Genomic DNA, 23,973 nt, shown 5'->3' on the forward strand with positions numbered 1-23,973 from the left:
GGGCCGTACTCTCCCAAATGAACTCTGACGGAGCTGACCTTCCTGTGGCCTTCATCAGCCGGCGCCTGCTGGCCCGAGAACAACGATGGAGCACCATCGAGAGGGAAGCATTCGCCGTCGTATGGGCCCTAAAGAAGCTCCGGCCCTACCTCTTCGGCACCCACTTCCGAGTACAGACCGACCACCGGCCCCTGCGGTGGTTGATGCAGATGCAGGGCGAGAACCCGAAGTTGCTACGTTGGTCCATCTCCCTCCAAGGTATGAACTTCACCGTGGAGCATCGCCCTGGCAACGACCACGCCAACGCTGACGGCCTCTCCAGATTCTTCCGCCTTGGCGAGGAGAATCCCCAAGAAGATGGGTGACTCTCCCCTGCCTTCAGCTGGGGGGGACGCGTGTTGGACCCGGCCTCGTGGCGTGGTCCTACCCCTCCCGCATGGCGGGCCCCGGACGACATCGGCCCTCCATCCAGCCCGGGTCGGCCTCGGGCACACCTCTGCACGCCCTCCAAACCACCAGATCCGCCACCCGGCGGCCCACAACCACTGACACGGCACCCTCGGGCCGCCCCAGCATTACCGGTCCGGTGCCCACCCCGGACCCTCATTCCAGGCCCGACGCCATCTTGGGCCCATCACGTCACAGACACGTGGTCCCGGACCAGCCGCGGCCACAGCCCCAGCGAGCCCGCCATCGAGGCACCAAGAACCCTCCGGGTGGTAGAGTGGCCACTCCACCAGAGACAAGGAGAGGGGAGTTTCGATGGCTCTCCAACCGTCCCCGGATGCCTGGTTTCGATCGCCCTCCGGCCTCCCTGGGCTCTGGCTCCACCCCCCTGCTGGGTGTCTGGACACCATCATCCCGGCCCCTCTGACCACCAGGCGAGAGGGTCCGGACATCAAAGGACTCCAGACCTAAATCTGGGCCAGCCCCGGAGTAGGACGGCAGTTGTATCCCGGAGTCGAGACGCCCTGCTGATGCTGTCGCGGCTGACCCTGAGACGAACTCCCCTTGCTGTTCTACCTGGAACCTGCTGGCGCTGCCGCAGTCCATCTTCGCTGTAACCACTTTGGAGCCTGCTGGCGCTGCCGCGGTCCATCTTTGCTGTAACCATTTTGGAGCCTGCTGGCGCTGCCGCGGTCCCCACTCGCTGTACCATCTTGGAACCTGCTGGCGCTGCCGCGGTTCACACTAGCTGAACCATCTTGGAACCTGCTGGCGCTGCCGCGGTCCACACTCGCTGAACCATCTTGGAACCTGCTGGCGCTGCCGCGGTCCACACTCGCTGAACCATCTTGGGACCTGCTGGCGCTGCCGCGGTCCACACTCGCTGAACCATCTTGGAACCTGCTGGCGCTGCCGCGGTCCACACTCGCTGAACCATCTTGGAACCTGCTGGCGCTGCCGCGGTCCACACTCGCTGAACCATCTTGGAGCCTGCTGGCGCTGCCGCGGCCCAACCTCCCGGAACTCCCCAGCTCGAGGATTGAGAGCTGTGCGTAGAGTCTCCTTGCCACCGACCATCTGTAAGACTGTCCCGCTACCTTGCCCCTTTGTCACGAGACTTTCCAGATCTCGGGATCTGCTGTATATATTGAAACGATACTTATTGCCAGATAAAGATTGAAAACTCTATCTACGTGTGGTGTATATTTGTAGTGGTGTGGTAACTCTGCTGTACGATTCTAGGAGAGGGCCCTCCCGTCGGAGGCCTCTCGACCTCGCTCGGTCCCTTCTCTGAAGGAGGGGTAGACCTAGGGGTGGTCAGTCAGACACCTTCTGCCTCCCCCGGGTTCGCCTTTCTAACAACGGCGTACATTGAAAGAGGGCTCCTTTGCCTCGGCCGTACGACCGGTGGGTCCAGGAGGGTATTCCTGATTCAGAAACTGACACCGTGCCTCGTTTTCTGCCTTTTAGCGATGCACGTTTAATTGGGACAAGTTCTGAGCGTGAAAGCGACAATCTTCTGCAAGAAGCTGTGCCACCGTCAGTTCGACTGGACACTACTGAGCCTGAACTCTTGTTTCGTGATCAGACATTGCCTGATAAAGGCCGTTATAATTTGCGACCAAGAATCGTGGGACAAATAAAGTAAAAATTATTTTCTTTGCTACTTTTGAAAAAATCAGCTCTCCCATCTGAGAAACTGTTTTGACTGATTTTTGTTTTTCGAACCGCCATCCGGGTTCTGCTGTAGGGTCGCGGTGTAAAGACTTGGGAGTGCAAGCCGAAGACATAAGCTCGACGGTTCTGGTTGGTCCTAGGGCATTCCCTGGACTGACAAACGCATTCCTTAGCACGGAACACCCAACCGCCGCGAGCAGCACGGTTAGAGGATGGAGTTTTTCGAGGTGGAGAGACCTGTTGAAGAAATGAGTTTTAAGAGCAAAATGTGCTGAATTATGAGTAAAAAGAGTTTTTTGATATAATTTCTTTTTATGTTACTTAGCTTGATGATGTTCTTGATGGGATATATTATATTCTCTTTTCAAGTGACGTTTGCACCCACTACACAACCCATACCTTCTTCTACTGTTTCTTCGCATTCTTTTCATCCTCTGCCTGAACATGAGTCCATTAGGAGATTGGAATTCGTTAATAACTCCTTTGTTCAGCTTCTGCACCAACACCAGCTAGTAGTGAACACGACAAATTGTTGGGTGTGTGGCCTTATGCCCCATACTACTGATAAAGGTATTCCTTACCTGGTCCTGCCATTCAGCTACAATGGTTCTGTGTGGGCATACAAAACGATGTTCATCTATGCTCGTGAAGTCTACCCCCTACGTTCTGTGAAAGATAATCCAAAGAATAGTGCTCTAGTTAAGGGAATAGTAGATATGATTAGAGGAATAGATTCCTATGAGACTATCCCGAGAGATGAGACGCTAGCGTATATTGGATGGAAGGTTACTGGTTATGGAGTTAGTCTGAGTGAGAACCAACGAGCAAAAAGATCCTCTCCGATTTGGATCGTACCCCATCAGGGTCATCTTTGTCTGCAAGGTAATGGCAAAAATCCGAGAGCTCAGTTAGGGAAGAGTATCTGCACTGAGAGTATGTTTTTGCGTCCCAGACTTCCCCATCGTTTCTAGCAGCTAAGGGTACCTATTTTGTCTATTACGATAGAGCGTACACATGGTTGCCCCCTGATTTCTCGGGCACATGTTTTGTCTCGTTCCTGTTGCCCCCTACCTATACAGCTGCGGCAGATTACCACAAGATGAGAGTTGTTAGAGGTGTCTTCAATAAGGAAGATACTGCAGGGCAAGAATTAGGAGATTTCTTGAAGGGTTTTCTGCCGTTTTGGGGACCTATGGTTAACAGCAGGACCATACGGCAGTTGACGAGAGTGGTTGAGTCCACCATAGTTGAAACTGCCGGTGCCCTTAGTAACTTGACTGCTGAGCTCCAGTCGGATCGCCTTATGAATCTTCAGAACAGGGTTGCGTTAGATGTCATACTTGCAGATAGAGGAGGGGTATGTAAATTGATTCAATTGAGCTGCTGCGTTTTTATTCCAGACAACGCTCCGACAGTGTACCAAGCCATTTCCAAGCTACATAAGATCTCCGAGTCTGTGAATGTGGACGAAGGAGATTGGTCGTTGATGGGATGGTTTTGGGGATTGTTATCCACTTGGGGATGGAAGATTCTGATGGTCAGTGGGGTGGTATTAGCTATCCTTTTCCTGTTCTGTCTTTGTGTACAGTGTGCTCCTGCTATATGTAGCCTTTGTGCTACCTCGTGTGCAAGGAGACCTGTATCAAGAGACGTGCTAAGTAATAGGATGATGCTACAGCAACATCTTGATGATCTGATGAGTATAGACCTGGATTCAGATTGACGTGAGTTTAGGTCATTGCATATGTAAGGGCAAAAGGAGGGACTGAGGTTCCGTGAATTCTGACCCTGGGTCGTAATGGTCGTGGTTCTGTTACAATTTTGGTAACAGCGAACCGTAAACAGTGAGCTCAGCAAGCATGAGTGTTTCCGTCATGTTACATTGATGGATTCACTGTGTATTTGATGACTTCGTTCTGAAACCCTTGGGTTCCATTTTGTGCATGGCAGCCATTTTGTGGTTGCCCTCACAAAGGCCTATGAATGTGGCTGAACAAGTCTCTGGGACACGTACACCTTAGCTTGAGTTTTTACTGACTCCTGTTTGACCTGAAGTGAACTGACCCTGCTGCCTGAAGCTGACCTTGCCAAACCAGTTCTTGCCCTTTAGCTGGTCAAGATAGAGATCAAAGAGCAGGACATTGCTGAGTTTATGGTACACGCACACACCCTTCTATCTTGCTTTTCATCTGTTTCTGTTCCTTCTTTTATGGCCTATTTATGATTGGGTTGAGGTCTTTTATTATGGGATCTTGTCCGGCTTGTTAGAAAGAAGAATGTTTATTATGATTAATTTTGGGCTGGACAAACTGAAAAATGGGCTTGTCATCATGCTCCTGCTTTTGTCGTGGAAACATGTGAGTGGTCAAACTGTAAATAAGGAATGTCTGCCTGAAGCACAATTTTTTTGTATAAAAAGGGATGGCTTGCTTTGTAAAGTTGAGCAGTCTCCTGAGAACATACACCTCGTTGTACTTCTAGGATCTCTGTTACTGGCTGCAGCTAATAAATTTGATCTTTGACGTCGCCAAGAAGTTCCCCGTGTCTATTCTAATACAGGTGGACCCGGAGACTTTGGGCGTTTCCCCTGGCGCCGCTGGGTTCTAAAACCCGGTTCTTCAATACTGACTATCGGTGTACACATTCACTCTCTTTCCTTCAGACAAAACACACGCTCTCGTTAATGCAATCAATTCCGCTGCTTGTGCTGAATTATGGCTCACTCGTGCAGTTTCAACAACTGTACTTAATGTCGTTATGGCATATGCTGCAGTCGTATCACCATTCGGGAGCTTGTAGCATGACCCATCAACCCATAGTGTACCATCAGGATCCAAAAGAGGAGTGTCTTTCAAGTTGACTCTCCCTTTTGTTTCCTCTTCCGTCCTCAAAAGACAATCATGCTGTTCCTGACCATCAGTATCCACAGAGATCGGCAATAATGTCGCTGGATTCAGTACATTGCACCGCTTGATGTGCACATGACTAGCCAAAAGCGTCAATTCATAACCCGACAACCTCGCACTAGTAAGGTGTTGAGTCTTGGTTCAATTTAACAAAGTATCCACTGCATGTGGAACCATCACAACCAACGTATTATCCATCACCAGCCCAGCAGACTGTCGAATAGAAAAGGCAGCTGCGGCTGTAGCTCTCAAACAACTCGGCAATGCCCTAGCTACCGGATCTAAAGTCGACGAGAAATACGCACATGGACGCTGCTTGTCCCCAAAAGATTGTGTCAACACTGACAACGCACATCCCTCTCTCTCGTGTACATACAACGTGAAAGGCTTGCTATAGTCTGGAGTACCCAACACAGGAGCCGAACACAATGCATCATGCAACTCAGAACAACTTTTCTGACAATCGTCAGACCACGGAAGAGGATTCGGTGTATCTTTACAAGTCAAAGCCAACAGAGGTTTCGCTAATAGAGAGAAATTTGGAATCCACTGTCTACAATACGACGTGATACCCAAGAAAGCATGCACTTCTCTCAGTGTGCTTGGTATAGTCATTTGCGCAATCGCTTGAATTTGTTCTGGGGTCAACCTTCTTCCCTCCTTTGACAAGAGATGACCTAAGTAGGTCACTTCTTGGCGACAATACTGCAACTTAGAAGGTGACACTTTATGATGCAAGTCCGACAAATGTCGCAACAAAGAAAGAGTAGCTTCTTTACAAGTTTTCTCATCATCAGCGGCCACTAACAGATCATCCACATACTGAATAAGAGCAGCACCAGCAGGCAACACAAGAGTATCAAGTTGAGTTTTCAAAGCCTGGCTATAAATAGAAGGACTTTCGCAATAGCCCTGGGGAGCTCTCTTAAACCAGAAGCTTCGGCCTCCTAAAGAGAAGCCAAAAATATCTCTACTTTCCTCGGCAATTGGAATGCTGAAGAAAGCATTCTTCAGATCTATAACCGAAAACCAGGCAGCTGAAGCAGGAATCAAAGTCAACAAAGCAGTAATATCCAGAACAACTGGAAACTGTGGCACGACAATCTTGTTAACCTCTCTAAGATCGATCACAAACCTGTAAATAGGTGGCTGAGAAGAGTCAGTGCGCTTTAGGACAGGCAAAACGGGACTGTTACACACATTGCCTCTAGTTTCTTCAATCACATCTTTCTCAATCAAATCATAGATGATCGCTAAAAGCGCTCTTTCACCATCGCTAGAAATCCTATATTGGGGGATGCGCGGCAATTTAACATTCGCTTTAAGTGTTACAACGTAAGGTGGAATCTCCAAAAGGCCCACATCATTAGGACCAGTAGCCCAAAGAGAATCAGGAGAGAGAACGCAATTCCGGTGGAAGCCGATCTTTAGACAAATACATCGGAGAGATCACTTTCTTACCCAATGTAAGCTGTACTCCCGAAGGAGAACAACGTAATGTTGCATGCAACCTTTTCAACAAATCCAAACCCAACAAATTCTCACCACAACCTGTCGTTAAAATGAGAGGTGCTTCCAATTCACAAGGCCCTATAGAAAGAGACAAGGGACTAGAAACGGGGTTACGAACTGGGGCGCCAGAGAATCCTACTGAAACATTAGTTAAGCCAGACAAAGGTGCGCCAGGGAGTTTAGAGTGCATGATAGAACTCTTCGCTGCACCAGTATCCAAAAGAAAAGGCTCTACCACACCCGATGTGGCTACTGCAACATAGGGCCCACTCTGATCTACTGAAACCAACACTACTCCCTCTCTTTGTCTATGGCTGTCCTAGCAATCATTATAGTCAGCATTCTCACTTTCGACATAATAGTCATCAGCCTAGTACTGAGGCGACCGACCAGATGTCATTTTCTGTTGATCAAAGCAATTCATAGAATTTTGTGGGGGAAAGGAACGTTCGTTCTGTGGAAACGCACCACGTCCTCTACCCCTTGACACTTGTTGAAAACCACCACGACCTCTCGGGCCGGCATACCACTCGCACGTTGTCGCAACACAGGGCACTCATTTTTATAATGACCTTCCTCCTTACAATACGCACACTGATTCAAACCCAAGGGTGGTCTTGGAGAAAAATACCCAACATTCTGTTGCGGTCTCTGAAATGGCGGAGGTTGCTGAAACTGTGGGCATTGTTGTGATTCTTGCTGATTCGAGCGAGGCGGATACGCCTGCTGCAAAAGAACCTTCGTCTTTAAGTCTTTAGTCTTTTTCTCTACTCTATCTTTCTCGTCCTTATCCCTATTCTCATAGTACTGTGCAGTTGCCAATATCTGGGCCGACGAAGAAACAGCCCAAGAACTTTCAGAATCTTTCAACTTATTACATAGTTCAGGCAGTAAGTTAAAGACGAACTTATCTACGAACAATCTTTGCCCACCTTCCTTTCTCATATCCTGACCACTATGATCTATAAATGTCTCTTCAAACCTAGTGAAGAAATCAGATACACTTTCGTCCTTCTTTTGCTTACATGCTGCTAACTTGTCCCAATTTACTCGTAACGCTGGCATCATCATTTTCATAAGATCTATAATTCTGCCAGGTAGATCTGCCACTAAAGCCTCAGGTTTAGCACCACCAACCTGTCTAGCGTCTGCAGCAGCAATATTGAGCCATGTGTCACCTAATTCAACTGCATGATCCTTATGACGAATTTTTGCCCACAGAGGTTGAGGTACTACATTACCCAACAGCATATCTATGTCGGCTAAATTCATGATGCATGCGTCAACTGTCTGGGACAATTCTTTGTAATAGCCAGCTGGATTTTTACGGGGATCAGGTAAAGACTGTTTAAGGGCCAAAACTTCTACTCTCTTCTATGGCACATGTACCCATACTCTTTGAAAATGTGCCGGTATAGCTGGGGAACATTATTCGGATCAGCAGCTACCGCATTACGCCCCACTGGAGGAACTTCTCTCATCGGATACTGTCTCACTTTCCTCCTAACTGTGGAATCAGGCTCAAACAGTCGCTGAGAAGGAAAATAACTCCTTAACGCAAGTACCATCGCAACTGCGTTCTCAATTCCGGGACCCACTATCGTCCCTTTTGCAAACTCAGACTGGACATTTAGCAATTCTACAGGGACTGAACCCAAATCATTATCTTCCCATTCCTCACGAAGGAAAGTACACATAACATCAAAAACGTACCTTTGCTTGGGTGCTTCCCACTGCTGGAAAACATCCATAACTGATTTTAAGTTATAGCTCGAAACATTCGAAACCCATCTGCGAGCCAAAAGATCTAACACTGCCCGTTCTTCGGGACCATGTAGCTGACTACGCATTTGTTTACGTGCAGAAACAGGGGTCATACTCAATGACCCAAAGAAAGGAGACAAAAGACCAGTAACAGTATCAGTCATTCATTGTCGAGCAGAAGGAGAAGCTGTCATAAGGACAGGAGACAAAGTATTTTGAGGTGATAGAAGTGTAGGGCTAGTAGCAAGAGAAGTTGAAGGTACAGGAGAATAAGGCAAAGTCGGCGGCCCCAGAGGAGGCTGCGCCGTAAGAGGAAGAACCAGCTGAGGAGGAGCCGGTGGCGGAACAGCAACAACAGGTTGTGCAACTGGAGGTTGCGGAGGTGCCGTAGCACTCTGTGCATAAGGGGGTGGTAATCTCAACAAATGTGACATCAAAGGATCCTTCTCAGGGTCCTTCGTTACATTCTCAAGAAGAGATGGCAATGCTGGATAACATTTATCAATAGCCATATTATGTTGCCTATCTGACACCTCAATTGCTTTATCTTCTACGTTTTCTTTAAACTGCCTAGCAGCTTGCATTATTGATACATCCTTTTCTCTTTAATCTCTTTTAGCTTGTTTAATTTCTCATTGTCTGGCTTCTTTACGCCAAAGGCGAAAGGAGTCAAACATTGCCGGCCGGGCTTTCTTCCTAAATAATTTAACTTCCAAATTATCTAGAATCTCTGTGTCATAGCTACCATGATGTGGCCATTTTAAAACACAGTCTTTCCTAGTGTATCGGACCCATACTTCATTAAACATAATGGGGCCCACGCCGTGTTTGGAGCAGAGCTCATAAGTCGGAGTTCCAACTGGAGGTATCGGACATGAATCCTCCAATCGGGAATCCCTGTTACAACCACAACCAAACCAAGTACCAAATTTGCTACGATTAGGCATCTTCGCTCACTAATCAAGCTTCAAACTTCGAGGGATTATCTACAACGATAGTCTCGCAAATATACGAGTCCCTCGGCTTTGGAAATTGCAATTTTCAAATCAGAACTAAGGACCAAACAACTAAAAACCAAGAACCAAAAACTATGGACTGGGAGCGACCCACTTATACTTAACTGAGGTATCAGTCACGCCACCAGAAGACCCGTCTATCGTCTCGCCGTACAAAGCATCACAAATGGGTCCAAGACAGGGCAGCAGTCCTTCGTAGCCGTCAGGAAAGCGGGAAGCCTCGCAGAAAAGACCTTCAGTCCACATTAGGCATGCCGGGGTCGATGAAGTGGTAGCCGTCCTCCAGAATTTCCTCACGAAGCTCCTCACGATCTTCAGGCTTGGATTGGTACCGCTGAAGTCGCCCAATGTTGGGCGCCAACTGAAGAACCGGGTTATTTAAGACCTGGCGGCGCCAGGGGCACGCCCAAAGTCTTCGGGTATCACCTGTCTTAGAACACAGAGACACGGGACTCTTCTTGGTGGCGTCAAAGATCAAATTTATTGGCTGCAGCCAGTAACAGAAGTCCTAGAAGTCAACACGGTATGAGTTCTCAGGAGACTGCTCAATTTTACAAAGCAAGTCATCCCTTTTTATGCCAAAAATCACATTCCAGACAAATACCTTACATTTACAAACTGTCCAATCACATGTATCCACACCAAAAGTATCGCATGACGGTAAAACCCACTTTTCAGTTACCCGGCCCATGATCAATCATTGGTCAAACCCAACATTCTTCTTAAGACAGGTCGAACGAACCCATAATTAAAAAAGGCACATCCCCATCGTAAACAGACCATAAAGAAAGTAGCAGAAACAGGTGTGAGGAGGATAAGGCATATTTGAGTGCAATAAAAGATTTACGATGTCCTGTGCTCTGATCCTTAATCTTGATCAGCTAAAGGGAAGGAACTGGTTTAACAAGGTCAGCTTCAGGCAACAGGGTCAGTTCACTCAGGTCAAACAGGAGTCAGCACGTACTGGAGGTACATGTACTTAAAGGACTTGTTCAGCCACAGTCATCGGCCTATGTGAGGGCAACCACAAAATGGCTGCCATACACAAAATGGAACCCAAGGGTTCAGAACGAAATCCCTAAATACGTAGTGAATCCTTCAGTCTAACATGACGAAAACACACATACTTGCCGCACTAACTAGTTACGGTTCGCTAATATCAAATTCATCACGAAACCATGACCTTTATGGAACAGGTTCAGAATTCACGGAACCTCAGAGAGTGTTCAAACACAGGCAGCAGGGCTCAGCTCCTCTCTGTGTCAGGGAGAGCAATCAAACACAGACAGCGGGGCTCAGCTCCTCTCTGCGCTAGGGAGAGCATTAAAACACAGACAGCGGTGCTCATCTCCTCTCTGAGTCAGGGAGAGCGTTAAAACACAGACAGCGGGGTTCAGCTCCTCTCTGTATCAGGGAGAGCATTCAAACACAGACAGCGGGGCTCATCTCCTCACTGTATCAGGGAGAGCGTTCAAACACAGACAGCGGGGCTCAGCTCCTCTCTGTATCAGGGAGAGCGTTTAAACACAGACAGCTGTGCACAGCTCTTCTCTGTATCAGGGAGAGCGTTCAAACACAGATGGTGGGGCTCAGCTCTTCTCTGTATCAAGGAGAGTGTTCAAACACAGACAGTGGGCTCAGCTCTTCCCTGTATCAGGGAGAGCATTCAAACACAGACAGCGGGGCTCAGCTCCACTCTGTATCAGGCAGACCGTTCAAACAGACAGCGGGGCTCAGCTCCTCTCTGTATCCGGGAGAGCGTTCAAACACAGACAGCGGGGCTCAGCTCCACTCTGTATCAGGCAGACCGTTCAAACACAGACAGCGGGGCTCAGCTCCACTCTGTATCAGGCAGACCGTTCAAACAGACAGCGTGGCTCAGCTCCTCTCTGTATCAGGCAGACCATTCAAACACAGACAGCGGGGCTCAGCTCTTCTCTGTATCCGGGAGAGCGTTCAAACACAGACAGCGGGGCTCAGCTCCTCTCTGTATCAGGGAGAGCGTTCAAACACAGACGGTGGGGCTCAGCTCTTCTCTGTATCAGGGAGAGCGTTCAAACACAGACAGCTGGGCAAGGCTCTTCTCTGTATCAGGGAGAGCTTTCAAACACAGACGGTGGGACTCAGCTCTTCTCTGTATCAAGAAGAGCGTTCAAACACAGACAGTGGGCTCAGCTCTTCTCTGTATCAGGGAGAGCATTCAAACACAGACAGCGGGGCTCAGCTCCACTCTGTATCAGGTAGACCGTTCAAACACAGACAGCGTGGCTCAGCTCTTCTCTGTATCCGGGAGAGCGTTCAAACACAGACAGCGGAGCTCAGCTCATCTCTGTATCAGGGAGAGCGTTGAAACACAGACAGCTGGGCACAGCTCTTCTCTGTATCAGGGTGAGCGTTCAAACACAGACGGTGGGGCTCATCTCTTCTCTGTATCAAGGAGAGCGTTCAAACACAGACAGTGGGCTCAGCTCTTCTCAGTATCAGGAAGAGCATTCAAACACAGACAGTGGGGCTCAGCTCCACTCTGTATCAGGCAGACCGTTCAAACACAGACAGCGGGGCTCAGCTCTTCTCTGTATCCGTGAGAGCGTTCAAACACAGACACCAGGCCTCAGCTCCTCTCTGTATCAGGGAGAGCGTTTAAACACAGACAGCTGGGCACAGCTCTTCTCTGTATCAGGGAGAGCATTCAAACACAGACAGCGGTACTCAGCTCCACACTGTATCAGGCAGACTGTTCAAACACAGACAGCGGAGCTCAGCTCTTCTCTGTATTCTGGAGAGCGTTCAAGCACAGACAGCGGGGCTAAGCTCCTCTCTGTATCAGGGAGAGCGTTTAAACACAGACAGCTGGGCACAGCTCTTCTCTGTATCGGGGAGAGCGTTCAAACACAGACGGTGGGGCTGAGCTCTTCTCTGTATCGGGGAGAGCGTTCAAACACAGACAGCAGGGCACAGCTCTTCTCTGTATCAGGGAGAGCATTCAAACACAGACAGCGGGGCTCAGCTCCACTCTGTATCAGGGAGAGCGTTCAAACACAGACAGCAGGGCACAGCTCCACTCTGTATCAGGGAGAGCGTTCAAACACAGACAGCAAGGCACAGCTCTTCTCTGTATCAGGGAGAGCATTCAAACACAGACAGTGGGGCTCAGCTCCATTCTGTATCAGGCAGACCATTCAAACACAGACAGCGGGGCTCAGCTCTTCTCTGTATCCGGGAGAGCGTTCAAACACAGACAGCGGGGCTCAGCTCTTTTCTGTATCCGGGAGAGCGTTCAAACACAGACAGCGGGGCTCAGCTCCACTCTGTATCAGGGAGAGCGTTTAAACACAGACAGCAGGGCACAGCTCTTCTCTGTATCAGGGAGAGCATTCAAACACAGACAGCGGGGCTCAGCTCCACTCTGTATCAGGCAGACCATTCAAACACAGACAGCGGGGCTCAGCTCTTCTCTGTATCCGGGAGAGTGTTCAAACACAGACAGCAGGGCTCAGCTCCTCTCTGTATCAGGGAGAGAGCTCAAACACAGACAGTGGGCTCAGCTCTTCTCTGCATCAGGGAGAGCATTCAAACACAGACAGCGGGGCTCAGCTCCACTCTGTATCAGGCAGACCGCTCAAACACAGACAGCGGCGCTCAGCTCTTCTCTGTATCAGGGAGAGCGTTCAAACACAGACAGCGGGGCTCAGCTCCTCTCTGTATCAGGGAGAGCGTATAAACACAGACAGCTGGTCACAGCTCTTCTCTGTATCAGGGAGAGCGCTCAAACACAGACAGTGGGCTCAGCTCTTCTCTGTATCAGGGAGAGCGTTCAAACACAGACAGCGGGGCTCAGCTCCACTCTGTATCAGGCAGACCGTTAAAACACAGACAGCGGCGCTCAGCTCTTCTCTGTATCCGGGAGAGCGTTCAAACACAGACAGCAGGGCTCAGCTCCTCTCTGTATCAGGGAGAGCGTTTAAACACAGACAGCTGGGCACAGCTCTTCTCTGTATCCGGGAGAGTGTTCAAACACAGACAGTGGGCTCAGCTCTTCTCTGTATCAGGGAGAGCATTCAAACACAGACAGCGGGGCTCAGCTCCACTCTGTATCAGGCAGACCGTTCAAACACAGACAGCGGGGCTCAGCTCTTCTCTGTATCCGGGAGAGCATTCAAACACAAAAAGCGGGGCTCAGCTCTTCTCTGCATCAGGGAGGGCGTTCAAACACAGACAGCGGTGCTCAGCTCTTCTCTGCGTCAGGGAGAGCGTTCAAACACCGAGATTGGGGCTCAGCTCTTCTCTGTATCCGGGAGAGTGTTCAAAGACAGACAGCGGGGCTCACTCTTCTCTGTATCCGGGCGAGCGTTCAAACACAGACGGCGGGGCTCAGCTCCTCTCTGTATCAGGGAGAGCGTTCAAAAACAGATGGCGGGGCTCAGCTCTTCTCTGTATCAGGGAGAGTGTTCAAACACAGACAGCGGGGCTCAGCTGCTCTCTGTATCAGGGAGAGCGTTCAAACACAGACAGCGGGGCTCAGCTCCTCTCTGCGTCAGGGAGAGCGTTCAAACACAGACAGCGGGGCTCAGCTCTTCTCTGTATCAGGGAGAGTGTTCAAACACAGACAGCGGGGCTCAGCTCCTCTCTGTATCAGGGAGAGGGTTCAAACACAGACAGCGGGGCTCAGCTCTTCTCTGCGCCAGGGAGAGCGTTCAAACACAGACAGCGGGGCTCAGCTCCTTTCTGCGTCAGGGAGAGCGTTCAAACACAGACAGCGAGGCTCAGGTCTTCTCTGCGTCAGGGAGAGCATTCAAACACAGACAGTGGGGCTCAGCTCTTCTCTGTATCCGGGAGAGCGTTCAAACACAGACAGCGGGGCTCAGCTCCTCTCTGTATCAGGGAGAGCGTATAAACACAGACAGCTGGTCACAGCTCTTCTCTGTATCAGGGAGAGCGCTCAAACACAGACAGTGGGCTCAGCTCTTCTCTGTATCAGGGAGAGCGTTCAAACACAGACAGCGGGGCTCAGCTCCACTCTGTATCAGGCAGACCGTTAAAACACAGACAGCGGCGCTCAGCTCTTCTCTGTATCCGGGAGAGCGTTCAAACACAGACAGCGGGGCTCAGCTCCTCTCTGTATCAGGGAGAGCGTTTAAACACAGACAGCTGGGCACAGCTCTTCTCTGTATCCGGGAGAGTGTTCAAACACAGACAGTGGGCTCAGCTCTTCTCTGTATCAGGGAGAGCATTCAAACACAGACAGCGGGGCTCAGCTCCACTCTGTATCAGGCAGACCGTTCAAACACAGACAGCGGGGCTCAGCTCTTCTCTGTATCCGGGAGAGCATTCAAACACAAAAAGCGGGGCTCAGCTCTTCTCTGCATCAGGGAGGGCGTTCAAACACAGACAGCGGTGCTCAGCTCTTCTCTGCGTCAGGGAGAGCGTTCAAACACCGAGATTGGGGCTCAGCTCTTCTCTGTATCCGGGAGAGTGTTCAAAGACAGACAGCGGGGCTCACTCTTCTCTGTATCCGGGCGAGCGTTCAAACACAGACGGCGGGGCTCAGCTCCTCTCTGTATCAGGGAGAGCGTTCAAAAACAGATGGCGGGGCTCAGCTCTTCTCTGTATCAGGGAGAGTGTTCAAACACAGACAGCGGGGCTCAGCTGCTCTCTGTATCAGGGAGAGCGTTCAAACACAGACAGCGGCGCTCAGCTCCTCTCTGCGTCAGGGAGAGCGTTCAAACACAGACAGCGGGGCTCAGCTCTTCTCTGTATCAGGGAGAGTGTTCAAACACAGACAGCGGGGCTCAGCTCCTCTCTGTATCAGGGAGAGGGTTCAAACACAGACAGCGGGGCTCAGCTCTTCTCTGCGCCAGGGAGAGCGTTCAAACACAGACAGCGGGGCTCAGCTCCTTTCTGCGTCAGGGAGAGCGTTCAAACACAGACACGAGGCTCAGCTCTTCTCTGCGTCAGGGAGAGCATTCAAACACAGACAGTGGGGCTCAGCTCTTCTCTGCGTCAGGGAGAGCGTTCAAACACAGACAGCGGGGCTCAGCTCCTCTCTGCATCAGGGAGAGTGTTCAAACACAGACAGCGGGGCTCAGCTCTTCTCTGCATCAGGGAGAGCGTTCAAACACAGACAGCAGGGCACAGCTCTTCTCTGTATCAGGGAGAGCATTCAAACACAGACAGCGGGGTTCAACTCCACTCTGTATCAGGCAGATCGTTCAAACACAGACAGCAGGGCTCAGCTCTTCTCTGTATCAGGGAGAGCATTCAAACACAGACAGCGGGGTTCAACTCCACTCTGTATCAGGCAGATCGTTCAAACACAGACAGCAGGGCTCAGCTCTTCTCTGTATCCGGGAGTGCGTTCAAACACAAAAAGCGGGGCTCAGCTCTTCTCTGCATCAGGGAGGACGTTCAAACACAGACAGTGGGTCTCAGCTCTTCTCTGCGTTTGGGAGAGCGTTCAAACACAGACATCGGGGCTCAGCTCTTCTCTGTATCCGGGAGATGGTACTAACGGTGAGGAAACCAAGGGTGTATAAACATATGTATGAGAACAGTTACTCTTTTCCTGTTTGATCTTGGTTTTCTGGCCATTTATTTGTAAACACAAATTACCTTTATGAGGTATAGTCCAAATCGGTGAAGATCTCTTCTGTTTAAACTTGTTAGTGAGGCTAGTGATATAACGAGTCACATTCCAACCATCATATGCTCGTTTCTCATCCATGGGAATCTTACTAATGTCGGCAATTTTCGCCATAGTCACTATTCCCTTTATCAAAGGACTATTACTAAAATCCACTCCACCATTGTAGGACCCACCAGGAGGATATCGAAGTTGATTCTGGTATGCATTAGAAAACATAGCCAGATAAGCCCAAGCAGAACCCTCATACGAAAATGGGAGAACTAAATACGGCATCCCTCTATTTGCGTTATGGGGCATGAGTCCACAGACCCAACAGTCAGTAGTATTGACTACCAATTGGTGTTGATGCAACAACTGAATAAACAAATTGTTAAGATATTCCCTTCTCCTCATTTGTTCATGATCTGGGAGTGTATTGAATTTGTGCAGAGAAATAGTAGTAGAGGTAATCGAGGAGACAGAAGTAGGGACAGGTGCTGGCTGCATAATGTGTACAATCCAACCTACACATGCTAATAAACTACATAAACATACCAGAATACATAATGCTACGCCACAACGACTAAACAATAATTTTTTATAATGGTTTCTTTTCATCATTTTAATATCACCCCCTTCCATTTCGTTATCCATTACTCTAAAAGCGTTGCTCACGATAATCTTCCTTATTCACTTGGCTGTGATTGTTAGCCGTCCTATGACACTGCAAGTCCTGTTGACCTAGTCACTATTCAGGTCACAGCCTAAGACTACTACCGTGACCCTGCAACTTAATGGATAATGGAAAAGGAATGTATTTTATATATAAAAAATATATCACAAAACGCAAACTTTAATTGTCCTTGGTCAACCTTGATCTCAGGTTGTACCGTGTTTTGCCAGGTATCGTTTGGTCCTGGAACAATCCACACCCAATCCCCAGGTTGGATGGAGTGTCCTGGATCTGAGGAGGCCTCCGGCAAAGCGTTTTGGACCTGTTGATGAATAACACGTAATTTAGTGGTGAGGTCATGCAGATAATCAACCAACAATGGATACGGAACATCTGAATATTTCTTGGGGCGAGGAACTCCCCAAACCTTTGCTGGGCGTCCAAAAACAATCTCATTTGGGCTAAGCCCCAAATGAGAATGGACTGTCGTTCTTGTTGAGAGAAGTGCCAAAGGCAAAGCATCAGGCCAAGAAAGGCCTGTGCTAGCCTGTATCTTTGCCAATTTAACCCCTTCCAGGCTCATGACGAGCTCAGCTCGTCATGCAGTACACTGCTTGTGTGCTCATGACGAGCTGAGCTCGTCATGAACAATGGAAATAATGTATCTGCAGCACAGAGGATGACTTGCTGTAGCATTCATGTGGTTAAGCTTGAGAGTGCCATTATAACACTCTACCAAACCCGCTGACTGAGGATTGTTTGCCGCATGGAATTTCTGCCTAATACCAAGACCCACACACACCTTCTGCATAATTTGGCCTACAAATTCACTCCCATTGTCACTCCAGACAATGCGCGGCAAACCAAACCTCGGGAAAAACTCCTTCAAAAGGACTTTGGCAGTGGTCAAAGCAGTATTGTCCTTTAGGGGGTAGGCCTCTATCCATCTGGAAAAGGCGCAAACCACCACCAGGACATACTTAAGGCTGTTAAAACGTTCCATGTGAATGAAATCTATTTGCAGTACCTCAAAAGGATACGTAGGTGGAGCAAAATGACCTGCTGGAGTTGGGGTTCCCTTTCCTGGATTGTGCATCAAACAGACAATACAGTGCTTCACCACATTCTCTGCACATTTGGGAATACCTTCATTCTGCCATACTGGAGCCAGAAGTTTACATATACCCCTTGCATTGATGAACAAGTTACTTACCTTCGGTAACGATATATCTGTAAGAAACAGTAGTTAGTATTAGATTCCTTACCTTAGAATATCCCCAGGCGTCAGTCTGGATCCGGAAACTTTTGCGTAGCAGTACCCCTGCGCGTCGGTAGGCGTCGTCTGCAGGCGTCCCCTGCGGCTCCGCGTCGTCGGCGTCGTGCGCCGTGATGACGTCGCTGGAGTATATAGACGCCGCCTCCGCGCGCTGACGTCAGTTCTTTGCACACAGCTTTTCCGCGCCAGAACACGCAGAGCCATGTGAGAACCAACACTGGTGCCATTTGAAAACTAGGGCCCTGAAAGGGATGTCCTTAACCCTAGGTATCAGTTCGCAGAACGGGGAGGATGGGAGGGGCGGTAAGGAATCTAATACTAACTACTGTTTCTTACAGATATATCGTTACCGAAGGTAAGTAACTTGTTCATCTGAAAGAAACAGGTTAGTATTAGATTCCTTACCTTAGAATAGATACCCCAGCAATACCAACCCCGGTGGTGGGTCTGCGAACCAATACAACCTACACCAGAAAGTCCTGGAGGACCGAACGGCCAAAGAAGCCATCCCTCCGGACTTGACTGTCCAGGCAGTAGTGCCTCGCAAAGGTGTGCAGCGAGGCCCACGTGGCCGCCTGGCAAATGTCCTGCAAAGGGACTCCCCGGCCCAGGGCAGTAGTAGCCGCCGTGGCCCGAGTGGAATGGGCCCTCAGCCCAACAGGAGGCTCCTTCCGAGCCAAAGAGTAGCATGCTTTGATGCACAGGACGACCCACCGAGAGATGGTCCGTTTCTGTACCGCCCTTCCCTTCTTCTCACCCACGTAGCCAACAAACAGTTGGTCATCCACCCGGAACTGGCGTGTGCGATCCATATAGAATGAAAGCGCACGTTTTGGGTCCAGACGATGGAGCCGCTCTTCATCCTTTGAAGGATGCGGAGGCGGGAAGAAGGAGGGCAAGGTGATGGACTGCCCAATGTGAAAAGCAGAGACTACCTTGGGCAGGAAAGAAGGTCTAGTCCGAAGAACCACCTTATCAGGATGAACAGACAAGAAAGGAGGTTGAATAGAAAGAGCCTGGAGCTCACTCACTCTCCTGGCAGAGGTGATGGCTACCAGGAAGGCCGTCTTTAAGGTGAGAAGACGGAGAGGACAGGAATGAAGGGGCTCAAAGGGAGCGCACATCAGAAAAGTCAAAACCAGGTTCAAGTCCCACTGAGGCATCACGAACGGAGTTGGAGGATACATGTGCGTGATGCCCTTCAAGAATCTTAACACAATAGGGGACTTGAACAAAGATGGCTGATCAGGTAGCCTCAAGAAGGCGGAAAGGGCAGAAAGATAGCCCTTGATAGTGCCCAGAGCAGAGCCCTGCTGGGCAAGGGAAAGGAGGAAGAGGAGAACCTCAGACAGAGGGGCAGAAAGGGGATCCACAGCCTTCGCTGTGCACCATGCCACAAATCTGTTCCACCGGCAGGCGTATACCGACTTTGTGGAGGGACGCCTGGCTGCCAGAATGACATCACAGACTTCAGGAGGCAAGTCAAATGGCCTCAACTGTCGCCGCTCAATCTCCACGCATGGAGGTGGAGACTGGACAGGTTCGGGTGGAGGACCGTCCCCTGCTGCTGCGACAGAAGGTCCTCCTGAAGGGGCAGGCGGATCGAGGGACCGACTGTCATGCTGAGTAGCTCGGGATACCAGTACCTTCGAGCCCAGTCCGGAGCCACAAGGATAACTTGGGCCCGGTCGCGCCTGATCTTCTTCAGCACTCTGGGCAGAAGTGGTATAGGCGGAAAGGCGTACAACAGACCGCAACTCCACTCGCGCCGAAAGGCGTCGCCGAGCGAGTGCCGTCTTGGAAACTCCAACGCGCAGAACTGATGACATTGCGCGTTCTCTTCTGTGGCGAATAGATCTAACCAAGGCTCTCCCCATTGCTGAAAGAGGCCTCTCGCCACATCCGAGTTCAGACGCCATTCGTGATCCACCGAGCACCGACGGCTGAGTTCATCCGCCCTGGCGTTCAGAGAACCTGCCAGGTGTTGAACCATCAGAGTCACGCCCTGACGTTCCAGCCATTGCCAGAGGCGCAGAGCCTCCTGGCAAAGGGTCCACGACCCCACACCGCCCTGTTTGTTGCAGTACCACATGGCGGTGGTGTTGTCCGTGAACACCTGCACTACACTCCCGTTGACAAAGGGGAGGAATGCCTTCAGTGCTAGGCGAATCGCCCGCAGCTCCAACATGTTGATATGGAGCCGGGACTCCGCCGGAGACCAGAGGCCTCTGATCTCCGCCTCTCCCAAGTGGCCACCCCAGCCTTGGAGGGACGCGTCCGTCACAACCACGTGCTCCGGTTGGGGAAGGGAGAGGGATCTGCCCCTGACCCAATCGCGGTCCGTAAGCCACCACTGCAACTGTCTCGCAGTGCCCTCCGAGATCAGGACATGGTCGGATAGGTTGCCCTGATGCTGGGCCCACTGAAACTTCAGGTCCCACTGCAGAGCCCGCATCCGCCATCTGGCGTGATGCACCAGAAGGATGCAGGAGGCCATCAGCCCCAGAAGCCGCAGCGTCAACCTGACCGAAACCCGGGATAACGGCCGAAAGATGGGAATCAGAGCCTGAATATCCCGGACCCGCCGTTCCGGAGGATAGACCCGAAACTGCGCCGAGTCGAGAACCGCTCCGATGAAAAGGAGCTTTTGAGAGGGACACAGGTGTGATTTCGGCACATTGATGGAAAACCCCAGCTCGTGCAGGAGGTCTGCCGTCATCTGAAGGTGGTGGACGACTGTCTGGGGCGAGCCCGCCTTCAACAGCCAGTCATCGAGGTAGGGGAAGACTGAAACCCCTAACCGGCGCAGATGAGCTGCGACCACCGCCATCACTTTCGTGAACACCCGTGGGGCGCTGGTAAGGCCGAATGGGAGCACGATAAACTGAAAGTGCTCGTGGCCTACCGTGAACCGCAGGTAACGCCGGTGGGCCGGCAGGACGGGGATGTGAAAATACGCATCCTGCAAGTCCAACGCTACCATCCAGTCTTGTGGGTCTAGAGCAGCCAAGACCTGAGCCAAAGTCAACATCTTGAACTTCTCCTTCCGGAGGAAGCCGTTGACGTTCCGTAGATCCAAGATAGGACGCAGGCCTCCCTTGTCCTTCTTGGGTACCAGAAAGTAGTGGGAGTAGCAACCACACCCTACTTCTGGCCCAGGAACGCGCTCGATGGCCCCCTTGGCCAAGAGGGCCGTAACTTCCTCCTGCAGAAGCGTCAAGTGGTCCCCCGACACACGGTGGTTCTGCGGTGGCATGGCTGGAGGAGTGGACTCGAAGGGGAGGGCATAGCCCCTTCGGACAAGCTGCAGCACCCACCTGTCCGATGTTATCGCGCGCCAGCGGGAGTGGTGATGGCGAACCCTGCCACCCACTGGCGTCACGTGAGCCCGAAAGCTCGGACTAGGAAGGCTTGGATGCAGCAGCGGAGGGAGGCGTGGACTGACCACGCCGCTGGCCTCTACCGCCACCACGGCGGAAACCACGGCCGCCACCGCGCTGGGGAGCGTTCTGCGTCGCGTGGCTGGCAGCACGTGTGGGACCTCCCCTCCCTTGGCCACGAAAGGGCCGAAACGAACCCGTCTGCTGGCGCTGGGTCGAAAGACCCAAGGACTTGGCCGTGACCCTGGAGTCCTTGAAGCGCTCCAGCGCGTGGTCCGCTTTGTCACCAAACAGGCGACTGCCATCAAATGGCATGTCCATGAGTGAATTTTGGACGTCTGGCGAGAAGTTGGCAGATCTCAGCCAAGCATGGCGACGAATCGCCACCGTTGTGGACATCGCCCGTCCCAGCGAGTCGGTCGTGTCGAGACCACAACGGATCGAGTACCGCGCCGCATCCCGGCCCTCAACTAAGGCCCGTGTGAGCTTGTCCCGCACCTCCTGGGGACATTGCGGCAGACACTCCTCGACCGTATCCCACAGGGAGTGGGTGTAGCGGCCCAAGAGGCACGAGGTATTACAAGACCGCAGTCCAGCGCTCAAAGAGGAAAAGACCTTTTTACCAAATTGGTCATACCGCTTTGATTCCCTATCGGGCGGAGCCGACGGAAATGCGGACTGCGAAGTGGAGGCCTGGATCACCAGACTCTCCGGGGAGGGATGGGTGGATAAAAAGGCAGGGTCGTCCGAGCATGGACGGTGACGCCTTGCGACATTCCGGTCAACCGGCGCACCAGAAGCGGGCCTGGACCAGGTGCCCAAAAGGACATCCGACAGGGCCTCATTAAACGGCAGCAGAGGCTCCTGGGGGCATGACTGCGGTTTAAACACTTCCGTCAGAATGTTCGGTTTGACCTTCGCGACGGGGAGCTCAAGGTGCAAGGCCTTGGCAGCCCTCATCAGGACCACCGAATAGGCAGCACCTGCCTCAGACGCCACAGGGGACGGAGAGACAAACCCAGGGTTGGGCGACTCGTCCAGGCCACTGGCATCACCCAGATCACCTACCCAGTCCACATCATACTGGCAGGCACGGGATAGAGGGTCCTCAGACCCCTCCCAACCCTCTCCATACTCATCATCATCATACCCATATTCTGGGTCGACGATATAGACATCGGGGTCAACGGGCCCCATCGGCGTCGGATCCTGCGTCGGCCGACGCCGGTCCGACTCCGCGTCCGGAGTCGGGGAGGAAAGGGGGGTGGCACCGCGCGGCGTCGGCGCCGGGGACCCGACGCCAGCCGGAGCCGACGGCGGAGTCGCTGCACCACGCGGGGGCGGTACCACGGGTTGGCCCACAGGAACCGACGCCGGAGAGGCCGGGAGACCAGCCGGCGACGAACCAGAGGGAACCAGCGGCGCCGGGGCCGGAGCCACCGGCGGCGCCGGGGCAGGAGCACCCGAACCGCTCGGGCCCCCAGACGGGACCGACGGGCCCGCAGGCGCCGAAGGCCCCGCCGGAGGAGACCTCGCCCTCATAGCAATGAGGAAGGCCTCGATCTCCTCACGCGACGCGCCTTCCCCAGGGACCGACGGGTATGGGGTAGACGGCGTCGGCGACCCACGCGGGGCCGCGGGGGTGGGGTCACCCGAGCCCCCGGCCGCATCACGCGGGCGTCGGGGGGAGTCGGGGGTGCGATGGCGACGCCCCGACTTCTTGTGCTTACCTGACGAGCCGGAGGAATGGTGGCGACTCCCGGAGCGCCCATGGCGGCTCCGCGATCGTTCCCTCGACCGCTCCCTCGACCTCCGACCGGACCGGGACCGCTCTCGACGCGGGGCCGACACCCGGAGCTCGAGAAGCTTGCGGGACCGCTCCCGCCTAGCTTTTCCAGTCAAGGCCCGACAGTCGACGCAGGACTCCACGTCGTGGTCCGCGCCCAGACACCGGAGGCAGAGTCGATGGTGGTCGGTGACCGACATCATGCGGTCGCACTCGTCGCAACTCTTAAACCCAGGCATCCTACCGGCACCGTAGAAAGAATTAGTTTTACAAACACTTGGTCAAAAGACCGGAGTACTGCTCTTCGGATCTGCGCTAACTGGCGCGGAAAAAAGAAGAACTGACGTCAGCGCGCGGAGGCGGCGTCTATATACTCCAGCGACGTCATCATGGCGCACGACGCCGACGACGCGGAGCCGCAGGGGACGCCTGCAGACGACGCCTACCGACGCGCAGGGGTACTGCTACGCAAAAGTTTCCGGATCCAGACTGACGCCTGGGGATATTCTAAGGTAAGGAATCTAATACTAACCTGTTTCTTTCAGATATGGGCTGGTCCATGTGCCATAGTAACTACAGGTAGTACATACGCATCTGGTAACAACCATCGCTGATGCTCTGACAATTCCGTCCAACATCCCATCGTGTCCAACATTCCCGTACTCTCTCTCCACTTACTCAATTCTTTCTCCGTTGCTTCTTTCTGAATCATTTTCACACTTTCCACTGTGTCTTCACACATACCTCCTTCTGCGACCCAACTTGCAGGGCCTGCAACATACATGTGACTTTCAATATCTTTCGCCGTTTCCCTCGCTACTTCATTTGCAAATGCATTTCCTCGACCCACATCATCAGTGGTCCTTTTATGCGCACTGCACTTCACAATCGCTACTTGAGCAGGCAAAACAAGT

Source organism: Lissotriton helveticus, chromosome 4_2 (assembly GCF_964261635.1).
Source record: "Lissotriton helveticus chromosome 4_2, aLisHel1.1, whole genome shotgun sequence".
NCBI classification, from domain to species: domain Eukaryota; kingdom Metazoa; phylum Chordata; class Amphibia; order Caudata; family Salamandridae; genus Lissotriton; species Lissotriton helveticus.